Genomic DNA, 16,001 nt, shown 5'->3' with positions numbered 1-16,001 from the left:
TGATTTTTTGGGTTCTCTGTGAGAAATCAGTTGTCTGAAGGTAGATGCTTTTATTTCTGGGTGTTCTATCCTATTCCATTGGTCTATGTGTCTGTCATTACACAGTACCAGGCTGTTTTAACTTCTGAGGCTGTGTAATAGGTTTTGATGTTGGGTAGTAGAAACCTACTTTGTTCTTTGTAAGAAGTTCATTGCTTATCCTAGGTCTCTTATCTATCCATATGCAGTTGGTAGTTTCTCCATTTCTTTAAAGAATGATGTTGGGATATTGATTGGAATTGCATTGTATTTTTAGATTGCTTTAGGTAGTAATGACATTTTCACAATATTAAGTCTTTTAAAAAAATCATTTTATTGGGGCCTCATACACCATACATACATCAATTGTGTAAAGCACATTTGTACATTTGTTGCCCTCATCATTCTCAAAACATTTGCTCTTCACTTAAGCCCTTTGCATCAGCTCATTTTACCCCCTCACTCCCCACTTCCTCATGAACCCTTGATAATTTATAAATTATTATTTTGTCATATCTTACACTGTCCGACGTCTTATACATGAACATGGGATATTCTTCCATTTGTGTAGGTCTCCTTTGGTTCCTTGTATAATGTGCTGTAGTTTTCTTTGGATAGGTCTTGTTTATTGATTAGGTTTATTCCTTGGTATTTAGTATTTTGTGTGGCTATTGCAAATTGTATTGTTCTCTTGAGGTCTTTTTGAAGCTCTCATCACTGGTATTAGGAACCCAATTGATTTCTGCTTGTTAATTTGTATACTGCTACTTTACCAAATCCCTCAATGGTTTCCAACAGTCTTTTGGTGGAATCCTGGGGTTCTCTCTGTATAATGTCATATCATCTGAATATAGCGAGAGCTTCACTTCTTCTTTGCCCAATTATATTCTTTGATTTCATTTTTTTGTCTAATGTTTCTGGCTAGGACTTCCAGCACAATGTTTGGTAAGAGGGGTGATAGGGGTACCCTTGTCTAGTTCCTCTTTTCAAGGATAATGTTTTCGCTTTTTCTCCATAGAGTTTGATATTGGCCATTGACTTTACGTGTATGGCTTTTATTCTCTTGAGGAGTTTTCTGTCTATTCTAACTTAATTGAGTACTTTTATTAGAAATGGGAGTTGAATATTCTCAAATGCTTTCTGTACATATATTCATATGGTAATGTGATTCTTATTCTTTATCTTGTTTACATGGTGGATTGCACAGATGATTCATCTATTTATACACGTTAATTTTTTTATGAACAAATTATAAAAAATTATATGCAGTATTTAGTTTTGATTTTGATTTATTCCTGAAGAACTACATCCTTATTTTCTCTATATTGTATAATTTCCCTATATTTCTAGACCTATCCACTGTCAAACTGGTTGGTCATACAAATGAATAATATTTTCAGGCATCATTAAATTGTGTTTTTCTTCTAATTATTGTAATAGGCTTACTTGTCCCCTTCTTAAATTAGGTTTCCTTGTCATGTGGAGGAAGTTCAAATCACAACCTAGCTGAGTACTTCAGGTGGCAGCAACTGAAAACTGTAAACTGCCAAGAGAACTTTATACTGCAGGTCACTACTTTCACATGTTGATATTTTTAGCTATTACTATCATTTATAGAACTTGTGCATATAATTTTGAAAATAACTAAAGCTACAGAAAGATGTATGATATTGAAAAACTATTTATACTTAAAGCTCCCATTTTGACACTTGCTTGAAGTTTGACATTTTGTAGTTAATTCCACATTAAATCGAGTTCAGTCTTCACTTCCTATATCTTCACTTCCTTGATCTCAGTCTTCACTTCCTATAAACCACTCCATAGATTTGTCTTCCTCCATGAAGCTAATTTCTTTTGCTTTGTTTGATTGATTATCACTGGCTACTTGAGCATAATTATAAGCTTGAGAAGAAACAATTACTTTGTTCATTGAGGATGAGCTGTGTAATTCCTGAGATTATTTTTCCGTCACTTCTACTATAACACTTGTTAAAGATGATGAAAACAACCCCAATCTAACATATATTTTATTTTTACCACAAAGTGAACAATCTGGTGTGGCACTATTGTCTACTGTGATGCAATGAGCATTCTTGCTGCTAAAGATAATGTGCAATGGCCATAACCTCCTCACAGCACTGTCTGCTTACAATAACCCTACAATCAATTCTATCCCAGAGATGGTCCTTTAACTTTAAAAAATTAGGGGGAAATATCTCCCATTTTTCCCAAGGAAAAATTCAGCAACACAGAAATGTATCCTGGTGTGCTCATTTCTGGTAAATCTAAAGCTCTTAAAATAACCAAAGGTCATAGCCAAGAAGTGCTTGTCTGAAATTTTACAGTGGTAGTCCATCCATCAGAAATCTTACATTCAATCATCACAATTAATTTAAAGAAAGTAGTCATTTCCTGGCACTGTATAACTAGACAAGGCCCTTTGTAGCATTTAGATTTATTGTTATTATGTGGATTTCTTTTCCAGATGCCTACTAACTATCTTTAAACATAGGGCACTTTATATTCATGTGTTTTCTGGACTGATGTGATCTAGTTGATCCTGATTTTATGTTAACAGTAACAGTTAATAGTGTCTCACAACACATCTGATTGTTCCTCACTTTGGCTTTTCCCAGGGTTCCTGTGAAGACCTGTGGGAAGCGGGGTGCATGTCAGGCAACCCTGGGGTGAGCAGCCTTATTTGGAATGCTCCTGGCCTCTGGATGGTTCTGATTTTTTTTGTAATGTTTCAGCATTTTTGCATGCTTGATATGAATCCCACTTGGGCATGATGAATTATTTTTTTGAGATGCAGTTGGATTCTACTGGTCAGAATTTAATTGATCATTTTTGTATAAAGAATATTAGTTTTACAGAAAGGTCAGTAGTTTGTTGTCTTTGCCTGGTTTTGGAATCAGGGTTTTGCTGGAATCATAGAATGAGTTAGGATTTTTCTGTCCCTTTCTATATTCTGGAATAGCTTTCGTGGAATTGGTGACAGCTTTTCCCTGAACATTTGGCAGAATTCCCCAGTGAAGTCAGCTGGTGCTGGGTTTTTCTTTGTTTAAAGTTTCTTGATGACTTTCTCTAATTTTTCTCCTGTGATAAATCTGTTAAGGTTTTCTAAATCCACCTGTCTTAGTTCGTGTAGATGATGTATTTCTAGGTATTTCTCCATTTCTTCTAGATTATCAAATTTATAGTCATTAGAATGTTATCCATAGTTTTTTTAAGATACACAAAGTTGAATCCCTTTGCATAGTAGGGGCGGGGGGGGGGGGAGACAAGTAAACATCTCTCTGTTTCCTTCTCTACTTCATTGATCTTGCAAAATTCTACCAGGCAATCTGCAGCTTCATTTTGTTACTGAGATGAGATTCTTGTCTTATATTGAAAGAAGGAAGTATTCTGGCCAGACTTAGAGGCAACACTGGAGAGTTGTACTAAGGGATCTGGAGGAAAACTACAATCTGAAAGCTGGTGAGGTCAGAAAGACAGCTTCCCTGAGCACATGAGGGTCAAAGTACTTAAGGTTTCCTGTAATATAGAAGGTATTCTGGGAATTTCACAAAACAGTACTGGGTGCAAGGAATTCTTTAAAATGTAACCCCATACATACAATCATATCAAGGAATTACTTTCACCTCAACTTTTGGTCAAGTAACGTCTATTTATGTTCCCTTGCCTACCTGATTTCCCCCTGAGAGATTTCACATCCATAATTCCTTATGAGGTTAGGGGAAGAATTCTCTCCTTCTGTAGCTACTTCCTTCTTATATGCTACGTCTACATGAGTAGAAACATCTTCTAATCTGTTCTATGCTTAGGGGAGCACTCTCATTCAGGTGAAGAAGCTTGACATGAAGGTTGCTTTGTTTTTGCTTTTTTCTAAAAGAACTGTAAGTTGTTCACAGGTATATGCCTCCTGGTGTTCTTTGAACTTACGTTACAATAGATTCAATGCAAAAATGAGTTTAAATGTGTGTTGTCCAGATAAAAAGAATCTTCATTATCGGCTTCTGTTCTGTAGTTCAAGTCTCTTCAGGATAGACTGGATCTGTTGTTTCCAAAAATCCTGCAACAAACATACTAAAGGGTTGTCTTGGGAGAAAGATCTCATAAAGTGGTAGTAAGGAGACAAAGAGAAAAGAGGTGGGAAACGGACACCCAATGTAGGCTGTGTCCGCTAAATAACAAGAGGAGACCAGCAACATATATTCCTAATTGATTTGTTGTTCCAAAGATCCGTGCTGTCAGTTTGGTGGTAATGACTCACAATCACTGCCGTCAAGTTGTTTCTGACTCATCATGACCCTAAAGGACAGGGTGGAACTGCCTCTGTGGGTTTTTGAGACTGACTCTTTACAGGAGTAGAAAGTCCTGTCTTTCTCCCATGGTGGTTTTGAACTTTGAACCTTATTGATTGCAGCCAAATGAGGAAACACTCCACCAGCATAGCTCTTTTGTATAGTGACAGGAAAGTTGTTTTTTTTTAATCTATCAGGTCAGAATGAAGAAAGACAAAAGAATGATAACTTTTTGCTATCCACGTCTTTGTTCTGAGGACACTCTTAAAAACAATTTTCTTTCCTGTAGGCAAATTATCTATCCTTGTTCTCTCAAATTTATTTGGAAGAGTTATTATGACTACTGCCCTGTGCTAACCAAAAGAGTGGCAGTAATTTCTTCTCTAATTGCACTGTGCCTGAAGACAAGACTATCTACCCGGTAATACTATCTACCCTGTAAAGTACTAGTTGGAAAGAATCACATGGAAGTTAAAAAAAAAAAAAAAGGCTTTCACTGTAATTATAACCTCCCTTAAGTTTAGTGCTCAGAAATTGAATGTTACTATTCCCATGGATTTTATTTAAAATATTTTATTACACTCAGGCTGGAGTACTTTTACCACATGGGTAGGCAACGACTTCTTTAGATGGCTACTTGATTTAAAGACAAGGTTTTAAGAGCCCAGATACTATTCTTTTCACTAGCTGGTACCATCAGATTTCTTCACTGTATTTTGATACACCATCGCACCCATATCTTTACTGATCATCTTACAAGGGTAAGTAGGTAGCAAGGTCACATAGAAGCTCACGGTGTGAGCTCAAAATCTATTTATATGCTAATAGTTTATATTGTGGTTCACTTAGGGGCAGTATACATAGCTTTTATGAGAAATAATTTTGTAAGTAACCTCTAAAGGTTATTTGATTATTCCATTAAGATGAAAGTATAAATTTAAAACACTTGTGAAAGGAAGGATATTTAGGTTAAAATACTTGCACAGATTAACAAAACTTAAAATGGCAGAACCTTGCTTAAGTAAACAATGATAGGCAAAAGGCAGCAATCTTGTTGACATTCATTCACTGAAAGAAAACTACTTAGCCTACAGAACCTAGGGCCGAGAATGTTGTTGTTATTGTTAGGTATCATTGAGTTGGTTCCAGCCCACAGCTACCCTATGCACAACAGAACTGAACATTGTCCAATCCTGCACCATCCTCACAATTGTTCCTATTTCAGGCACACTGTGGCAGTCAGTCCATCCTATTGAGGGACTTCCTTTCTTTCATGGCCTCTCTACCTTATCAAGAATGACATTTTCTCCAGGGACTGGTGTCTACTGACAACAATGTCCAAAGTATTTAAAACAAAGCCTGGCCATCTTTGCCTCAAAGGAATATTCTGGTTATACTTCTTCTAAGACAGATCTGTTTGTTCCTTAGCAGTCCATGGTGTCTTTGATATTCTGTGCCAGCACCACAATTCAAATGCATCAATTCTTCTTTTGTCTTCTTTATTCAATGTCAAACTTTCACATGCATAAGAGATCATTGAAAATACCACCGCTTGGGTCAAGTACACCTTAGTTCTCAGAGTAACATGGGAAAAACTAATATGCTACTAATTTGACAATAGATAGCCAGTATATTATAGACCTAAGTTGTCACTGATTATACAACCTCAAAAACAACAGATTCAAATGATGTCCAATGACTTCAGAGTCCATGGCCTTGAGCTAACCTTCCTATGCTTCTGCCTACATTAGAACATTTCAGCTTTAAATCTAAAGGAGCATCCCAGTTCCTTTAATCTGCAAGGCAAAATTATTTGTTTTTGTTTTCTAAAACGGACAAACTGTCTTTACCTAGAGTATTCATCCACAGAAGTGGAGTCACCTCAAAGACAAACATATTCATTCTTCCCTCCTCCAAAGTCCCTAAGATGTATGAATAGGAGAGTGACAATTGAATCAACAGCATGAGAGAGAACACTGTCTTAGACAACACACTGAATAATTTCAGATCTTCCCAAAGTACAATTTTTATATGTTTTTCCATATCTTACAGCTTAAAAGAACATCTAGAGGTAGAAGCTGGGATGAATTTCTCCCAAACTCAAGAAAACCCAGAAAATAACAACATTAGGCAAAATTTCTGAAAATAGAATGTAAAACTAAAACCATAAAGCCTTAGTTCCAAATATAGGAAGTGCCATGAGGGTTTGTCCATGTCTAAATAACACCAGTAATGGCCATATTCATAAAATCTCAGGTTAGACATGAATATGGACAATGAAATATTTATCTATTAAAACAAAAAAATTGATTCCTTTGGAGATTTAACAAGAAATTTTACAACCTACTTTGTAAATCATAGCTTAGATTTCATTAGTTTCTCTGATCATGGTTCTAATAAATTTGTTAAATTCACTAATAGAGTCATTCAATCTAAGAGCCATAATATCCACACTTATTAGGCAATTTAGAAGAAAGGAAAAAATAGCTATTTATATATAAAAATTGATTCTTATATCACCCAAAATATTCCTACTTACAATACTTATAGAAACATTTAATCTAGTTAGTGGTTAACTTCTATTCTTGTTGATTTTTGGACTAGTGGTAACTCATGAACTTCATTACCTTTCAGAATTCTGGAAATCTCGATTTAGTCTGCTGGGTTTAATCCCTTTTTCATAAATCCCATACTGTCCTTTTTGTCAGGACTTATTTTTTAAGTATTTTAGCAAATACACAAGGTAAAGCTTAACTGTAGATGACAAAATTTGTTAAGGCCAGTGTTAACTAATAATTATAGTTTCTGAAAAATGAGAGCTCTGATGGGAATTTCAGAATCAATTCAAAGCAAAACAATGCCAAAGTCGGAAGGAATGTGAAACAAAAGAATGTATCTGATACACAATGATTAATCTTTGTGTTATGTCAGGTTCTCCAGAGAATCAAAACTAGTGATGATTGTATATGTATGTATAGAGAAACATATTTATATCAAAAAATGAGACACATAATTATAGAAATGGTAAGTCCAGTCTAGTCTACATCTAGAGGGTCAGATGTAAATTGAAGCTTTCTCCTGATTTGTATAGATACAGGGACTGAAGAACATGAAGCAGGGCTATCAGGCAGGAAGACCACAGGCTGGTAGATGCAAAGCCGAATGAATCTAAGACCAGCTGAATGGATCCAAGCAGTCCATGCATGGCTCCTGGGATTGGCAGATGATATAATAGGAGGTCAACAAATCAGATGCTGGACCTAAATCCGGCAGAAATCAGCTAGCTTCCACATATTATCAATTTATACAAAGAATAGTCCACACCCTAAAGAAGCCTCCCTCAATTGTATCCAGCCTGTTAGTAGATTAAGAAGGTCTATTTTCCCTACAACTGCTTAGCTGTTTCACAAAAGATCCCATCATGCATATGACTACATATGCTAGATTATATCATGGGAAAATCCTGGTCCATTTTAGTTGACAATAAGGAAATAACTAACTATCAAGACTTCCAAGGAAAACATGGCTACAAGATAGAACCTCTTAGTGAACTCAACCAATCTCAGCCAGAATCTTAACAGGTAGGGACCCATGCCCTGGGAAATCAAGATGGGTGACCTGAACTCTGGGCAGTGCTTCAAGATTATTTTTCATTTCTTTATAATTTTTTGTAAAACAACACAAAACTCCTCCCCTCCCCCAGAACTCAGAACTCTGAATACAATTGAGTCTTGGTGTCTCCCCTCCACTAGTTCAGGTGGTACTAGGACTTACCTCCTGCCTATTTCCCCCTGATTAGAAGCCCCACCTCACCTCCCACTTCTATTCCTACTGAAAACAAGAGAAACAAGCAAACAAAAAAGCAAAAGAATCTGAAGAAAATCTGAGGATGACTTGGGATACCATATACATTTTATTGGAATATCAGTACAGGAAGAAACAAAAATGTCTACAGACAAAATAATAAAGGTAGTTATGGATGAAATTTCCCCCAATAATCACAAAGGAGGAGATAATAACCATCTAGGAAGGAGAGAGAACATGAAATAGCTTAGATGATCCCCACCCCCAACAACAACAACAAGAAATTATCAAGACACATATCAGTCAAATTATCCATCTTCAAGGAAAAGGAGTGAATCTTGAGAGCAACTAGAGAGAAAAAGATAGTTGCCTACAAAATAAACAGATAAGAATAAGTTCAGACTTCTCGGCAGACACCATGCATAAAAGAAGAAAATGGACCAACATATACCAAATCTGAAAGACAAAAATCTCCAACCAAAAATCCTATATCTAGAAAAGCTCTCCATCATATATAAAGGAGAAACAAAAGTATTGTAAGACAATGGAATACTTAGAGAATTCCTAAAAAGAAAACACCATTACAAAAAAATATTAACCATATCTCTAATTATAAAATCAACAACTGCAGCACACAAACATAAGACCACCACCATGAGTATCACCCAGAAATCAACACATGGAAAACTGCACCCAAAACAATACAAATCTAGAGGGGAAATGAGGACATGAGTAAGCGCCCGACTCCTCCCATCAAAAAAAACAAACAAACACAAATAATATGATATCACAGAAATAAACTTACATTTAGAATTACTAACACTGAATGCTAATGGACTAAATGCACCAATCAAAAGACAGAGCAGCAGCCTGGATTAGGAAATGTGATACATCAATCTGCTGTCTTCAAGAGACACACTTCAAACTCACAGACAAAAGTAGACTCATCACAGACAAAAACTGTCAGAGGATGACAAAAAAGTTACCAAACTAATGGCAGTGAAGATAAAAACAAAACTGGGAGTGGGAACACTAATCTCTGACAAAATAGATTTTAAAGAAAATGACATAAAGAGAAACAAGAATGAACACTATGTAATGATCAAAGGATCAATAGACTAAGAACACATAATAAACTTTCATGTGCCCAACAAGACTCAAATACATCAAACAAATCCTCAAGGAGATCAAGAGAGAAACCATCAGATAAACAATAATTGTAGGAGACTTCCTTATCTCACTCTCAAGGAAGGATATATCAATAGGAAAGAAACTGAAGATCTAAATAACACAAGCAAATAGTTCAGTCTCCTAGATGTTTACAGAGTTCTCCAAACAACAGCAAATAAATAAGTACATGTTTTTCTTTGAAACACAGGATTCATAAACTAAAACAGATCACATGCTAGGCCATAAAGCAAGATTTAACAAATTCAAACAGAGATAATTTAAACCATCTTCTCAGATCATAGTGTCATAAAAATGGAAATTAACAATAAAAAGAACAAAAACATAAAGACAAACACATGGAGACTCAACAACACAGTACTAAAAAAAAGACTGGGTAATAACCGAAATAAGAGATGAAATTAGGAGGTTTTAGAAACAAATGAGAATGATAATACAATATACAAAACCTATGAGACACAACAAAAGCAGTTATCAGAGATTAGGTTGATAGCAATGCCAACATTTTTAAAAGGAGGAACTAATTTTCAACACGTCAACACAACACCTTCAATAATTACAACAAAGTCAACAGCATAAACCTTCCCACAGCAGAAGAAATCATAAGATTTAGAGCAGAAATAAATGAGCTGGAAAACAGAAAAACAATGGGAAAATCAACAAAACAAGAAATTAGTTCTATGAAAATATCAACAAAGTTGACAAACTATTGCAAACTTAACAAAGAAAAAGAACAAGCAGTGAAAATATCTAGAATTACAGATAAAATGAGTATTACCACAACAGATCTAAATGAAATAAAAAGAATAACAACACAATATTATGAAAGACTGTATTCCAACAAATTCAATAATCTTGATGACATGGACAAATACCTACAAATGTACCCTCTACACAAATTAACACAGATGGACATTAAAAACTTGAACAGACCCATAGCAAGAAAAAAAATAGACAAGGCCATCAAGAAACTCCAAACCAAAAAAAGCCCAGGACCAGATGGCTTGAGAGGGTAATTCTACCAAGTATTCATAAAAGAGCTGTCACCAATTCTACACAAAAAATTCTAGACTATAGACAGGGACAGCAAACTCTTGAACTCTTTCTATGAAGCCAGCACAACCCTAATACCAAAACCAGGCAAAGACTCCACATGGATAGAAAACGATGGATCAATATCCCTCATGAACAAGATGCAAAAATTCTCAACAAAATCCTGGTCAATAGAATCCAACAACATTGTGGTAGTTACATAATTTTATGTCAACTAGATAAATAAGTAGAGGGGTAGAGTCTAGCCAGTCAATCAGGTCACAACCTGATGATACCTCCATGTGGGTGTGGCCTTCTCATGAGGATTCAGAGAACCTCCTCTCTCTGCCTTCGTACTCCTGTTGACAAGCCACGTGAAGAATTGCTGAGCCCTATAAGAGCCCCTCTCTCTCTGCTTCACCTTCCTGCTGTTGAGACACCTGGAGAGCTTGAGGAGCCATGTGGAGACATGCACCAGTGCTGAGATGCTTCCACCATCTTTGGAACCACATGATTTTGCACCCACAAGTCTGTGATCCTCTTGCACTCAACATGTAGCTGCGTAAGTCTGAAGAGGGATGTATGGACCTGTATAGGGCTTATGGAGTAGTATCAGACTTAAGGACTTGATGTGGACTGGGATGGGATGTTTTCTAAATACACAATTGCTTCTTGATATAAAGCTCTCTCTTACACATATGTATGCCACTAGTCAACCCGGTCTAACAAATGTATCATGACCAAGTGGGATTCATACCCACTTGTGATGCAAGGATGGTTCAACATTAGAAAAACAATTAATATAATCTACCACCACATAAACAAGATGAGGGATAAGAACTATATGATCGGAGGAGGGGAGAAAATGGCGACCAGATAGGACTCATCCATCCGGAGCTCCTGCTGCCAGACCAGAAAATTGGGAGGTAAGGTGAAGGAAATGGGGAGGTGGAGTCCTGAAATTAGAACTAGGTACCAGGACTTCTCCTGAACCCCTTTTTGCCTGGTATTTCCATTCACAAAGCAAACCAAGAACACTTTAAAGCGCTCTAGCTTTGGTGAGCCCACAGGCGCCGGCTGTGCCCTTGCCGGGAGCAGCGATTTCTGCAGGTGGGTGCATGAGAGGGGACAGAATCCCAGTCACAAGGGGGACCCCACTCCGGAGCTCTCCGCGGTTTGCTGCCTTGAGCTCATAGCCAGGGGAGTGGTGGCGGGTAGCCATAATTTAGAGTAAAATAAAAAATATAGTATTACCTTAGGAAGATGACGGTGTGGGAGAAAATAGGCGGAAAGTCAGGAATCCAGGGAGCAAATTTAGTTCCAATTGGCCGAGAAGGAAACAACCCCCCTGATAAGTTGGATCTCCCCCTCTGGAGGTTAGCCTGACAGCCCCCAAATTGGAGCACATCACAAGCCATAATAATTTTTTAAGGGTGAAATACATATTATTGGTTTAAAATTCAAACCCGTCTGGTTGCTCAGCTCCAAGGAGCACATAGGTGGAGCCCCTTAACCTAAATCAGCATAAGAAGAAACCTAGCTAAGGAATGTCAGAACTCAGCTACAGGGCCTGGCGGCTTTTAGCATAACAAAGACCCGCTGTAGCAAGAGTCAGCTTTAAACAGCCCAGTGACTGTGAGAGACAATTTCATTTGATTTTATTCTAGCTGGTCAGGGGGATAAAAATATAAAAAATAAAATCCTCTGATCTACTAAGTACCAGCAGACAAGATATTAGAACAAGCCCAACTTCCCTCTCAGTGATTCTACACATAACTGGGGAGGCCCTGCCTGTCCTGGGGCACTAGACAGGGTGGAGGTGTTAGGCAACTTAGCCTAGGGAATTGGGAAGTCCATTTATGAATGCCCAGGAGAGCCAGCAAAGGACAAAGCTGGATTTTCCCGCAGGTGGGCTCGGATGGGCGTTACACCTGGAGCAGCCCACCTGGGCCAGGTGATTGCAACTGAGCCAATGGGAGCGACCTGGGGTCGTTCACCACGCCTCCCCCGGGAACCCTTGAAAAGGGAGGGACCGGAAGGGAGAGGGGCTTGCTTGGGTGGTCTGGTCGTCTTCGTGGGAGGAGAGAGATCCTTGCGTGACCTGGGGCAGTCTCTGCCAGGTTGCATGGTCAAAGCAATCCTATGGGTGCCGCGTAAAACCTGAAACTTCATTTAACTCTCATTAAATTCACTTGGATCACGAGCCTGGCTTCGGTGTGAAATCTTTCTCGCGCGGAGCCAAGGACCGAGGCTGAAATTTAGGCTGGAGAGAGAGACCTTACATAGGTAACACCCCAGTGGCCCCTTCCAAGCCCACAATGCAGTATAAGGCAGGTACACTAGCAAACTCCAGCACCCAAGTGACCCCTGGCCACGGGCGGATCTTGCTTTTGAAGTAATCCCACACAGTGTGGAACCCTACATCAAATGGGTACACCACCCCACTACCTTTAGGAAGAGTTGGAACTCCTCCAGCCTCACAGGTGACCAAGTTTCAGTTATTTCCTTACCTACTACTCTATTTCTTCTCTTTATATTCACTAGCACTTCTAACTTTCCCACAGCACTCAGTCTCAGCGAGCTCAGGTTTGTGTTGGAGTTTTATTTTCTCTCTTTCTTCATCTTTTTTTCTTCCTTTTCCCCTCTTTATGCTTTTCCCTCCCATTCTCTCCTATTATATGCCAATACTGGCTTCAAGGTCACCACCCTCTGCTTAGGGCAAATCAACCCAAGTAACAGGAGGAACTCCAGCCTGCCTTCCGTGGGAGTGCTGTTATCCCACACAAGGCAGCTGGGACAAAGATCTACACTGCACTACGCTGCTGAGGAAACCTCCGTCAGACTTCTAAGGCGATATCGCCAACCAGGGCAATTCTGCCCAGCACTACTGGGTCCCAGCATTAAAAGGGCACACCAACCTGCCATTGTGGGGCAGTGTGAAACCCCTGTGGCCCCACATTCAAGCAATCAGGGAACAGCTATCTCTTTATTCTTTATTTCCTCCTTCTCTCTCTCCTCCCTCTTTACCATCACAGGCAATCTTAGTGAACTCAGTTGGGTTTATTTCCTTCTTTCTCTTTATTCTCTTTTTATTCCTCTCCTGTTCTGTCTTTGCTCTCGTCGCCTCTCTCTCTGCTTATATGATTCTCTCTGCTCCCTCTCATTCCTTTCACATGCCACTGCTATTTCCCAGACCCCTACACTCGGCCTAGGGCAACCCTGTCCTCCCAGAGGGCAGCCTGACCGCTAAGACAGTGCTGCACACAGGACGAGTCAGTGCTACAAACAGCACAGCACAGGTCAGCAATTTCTTTAACTACTTTTAAAATTCTTCCTCCTTCCTTTTCTCTTCTCTCTTTTTTCTTTCATTGCACTCTTCTTACACATTTTCTTCTTCTCTCCTCTCCTTCAAGCTTTTCGCTATTTCCTATCACAGCCTCAACAGATTTAGTTCTCCTGTTTAGTTGTTTTCTTTCTTTCTTTCTTTTTTACTGTTTTCCCTTTTCTTTACTCTGTGCATTTTAGTTGTGCGTGAGTGAGTGGGTGTCAGTTTGCTTGGCATTGTTGCCCTAGTCTGTGTCTTCCTCTTTCTCTCTTTTTTCTCTCCTTTCACTCTCTTTCCTGTCACAAGACACTAGTGGCCTCCAGGCCACTCCCCTATGCCTAGGGCAACTCTGAAGGCCCAAATGGGGGATCTCCCACCCGAATTTATTGCCTTGGCAAGCAGATGGGGGAATTAACACCAGTCCTCTCCCACACAAAGCAGCAGGGGGTTCTCCCCTAAAAAGTGGGGGCATCCCCAGCCTAAATCCTGAGGCCCTACAATTGACTGGGGGAAACGCCTGACCACCACTTGTGGGGCTTCATATAGTATGGGAACATCCACCCAACATCAAAGGCTATCTCTGTGTCTACGGTGATTTCCCTGCCAGCTACAGAGCTCTACACCAAGGAGGGTATACCTGCACACCCTCTTCAGCACTACAGTTGCAGAGAAAAACACCACAGGACAGCCGAGGTGCTCCAAGAACTGTGAAGCCTACTTAGAGATAGGCCAGGGAAGCGACGCCATCGTGGGCTCACAACAACCCGGCCTGTGTCACATATCCAACACACATTCCAAGTAACAGAATTCTGCATGGCAGGATAACAGTGAAATCACAGGAAGATATAGTGATAGCCTGACCCCTCAGAACAGCTACTGGCAGATAGTTCATAGAAGTACTCACACAAATCCCACAAGAGAGAGCCCAGGGATCTTCGACACAGGAAAATGGCTCCAGGCTCCTCTAAAACAACATGTAAACAGCAAACAGTTCCAACATCTTCAATGAAAAAGCAGGAAAATAGAAAACAATGCCGGAAGAAGTCATGAACCTAATGATGTGCATAGAAGAAGCAGATATTGACCTGCCACAAACAGAAATTTTCAAAATGATGCTTAAAGTCATAAAAGATATGAGGTAAGCAATGCAGAAAAAAAGATGAAATAATAGAGGAGATAAAGGCAATGCACCAAAGGGAAATACAAGAGGAGTTAAGGGATGAAATAACAAAATCCAGTGACAAATTGACAGATCTTGAGAATAGGCTTGAGGAGGCAGAGAATCGCACCAGTGACCTAGAGGACAACTAAGCAGACCTCAGCAAATGGGAAAAGCATTCAAATAAGACAATCAAAGAAGCTGAAGAAAACTTGAGAGCCATGTCAGATGCTAGAAAAGAAACATTAGAATAATTGGACTACTGGAACAAGACACAACAAAGAAGTCAACAGCACTAGCTTAATAAATGAAAATCAAGCAACCATACAAGAGGCTGAAAGAACACCAGCCAGACTGAATCGCAAGAAGAAGTCAAGACACATAATTTCAAAATATCCAACTATGAGGTAAAGGATAAGATCATAAAAGCAGCTAGGGTAAATCAAAAAGCCACGTATAAAGGTACACAAATAACAGTATGTTAAGATCTATCAGCAGAAACAATGAAGAAAAGGAGGGAATGGAGTGACATATTAAAAAAATTGAAGGTAAACAATGCAAACCCAAGAATACGTTACCCAGCCAAATTATCTATTAAGATAGATGGAGCAGTAAGAGTCTTCCCAGACAGGGACAACCTCAAAGAATACATAAAAAGAAACCCAGCCCTACAAAAGATCCTTGCCCATCCAGTATGGGCAGAAGATCAAAACTCACCGAGGGCAAATAAGAGAACATCACATAGAACAACTCCACCCATAGGGCAACAAAGAGGAAACAGCCCCCAGGATAGCATCAGCTCAACAGTGGAAAGAAGGCAAACATAAACCACTCACACAAAACAGGCGAATAAGATAGGTAGATAGGGAACTATCCATCACATAAGGTACAATATGACATCACAAAGTCCACAGATAGATATAATAGCACTGAATATCAATGGCCTGAACTCAGGCATTAAAAGGCAGAGGCTAACAGACTGGCTCAGGAAACATAACCCATCGATCTGCTGCCTCCAGGAGACTCATCTCAATCTTACAGACGAAAACAGGTTGAGAATTAAAGGCGGGAGAAAAATATACCAGGAAAACGGTAATGCAAAAAAAATCAGGGGTAGCGATCTTTTATCTGACCAAATTGACCTCAAGAGACAAGGAGGGGCAGTATA

At 39.0% G+C, this 16,001-nt stretch overlaps 1 protein-coding gene and 2 pseudogenes across 3 annotated transcripts in view; all 3 read right to left on the bottom strand.

Annotated features, from left to right (window-relative positions):
* TJP1 (tight junction protein 1) overlaps window positions 1-16,001 on the bottom strand; it is a 430,437-nt gene that overhangs the window by 306,281 nt on the left and 108,155 nt on the right. The gene's annotated exons all lie outside the window — the stretch shown is intronic.
* The window catches only part of LOC142456726 (farnesyl pyrophosphate synthase pseudogene), a 124,747-nt pseudogene that overhangs the window by 17,817 nt on the left and 90,929 nt on the right, over window positions 1-16,001 (bottom strand).
* The window catches only part of LOC142456958 (speedy protein A pseudogene), a 33,402-nt pseudogene continuing 19,211 nt past the window's right edge, over window positions 1,811-16,001 (bottom strand).

Source organism: Tenrec ecaudatus, chromosome 9, assembly GCF_050624435.1.
Source record: "Tenrec ecaudatus isolate mTenEca1 chromosome 9, mTenEca1.hap1, whole genome shotgun sequence".
Classification (NCBI taxonomy): Eukaryota; Metazoa; Chordata; class Mammalia; order Afrosoricida; family Tenrecidae; genus Tenrec; species Tenrec ecaudatus.
The sequence above is the reverse complement of the archived record's forward strand: the minus strand, read 5'-3'. Positions and strand labels throughout refer to the sequence as shown.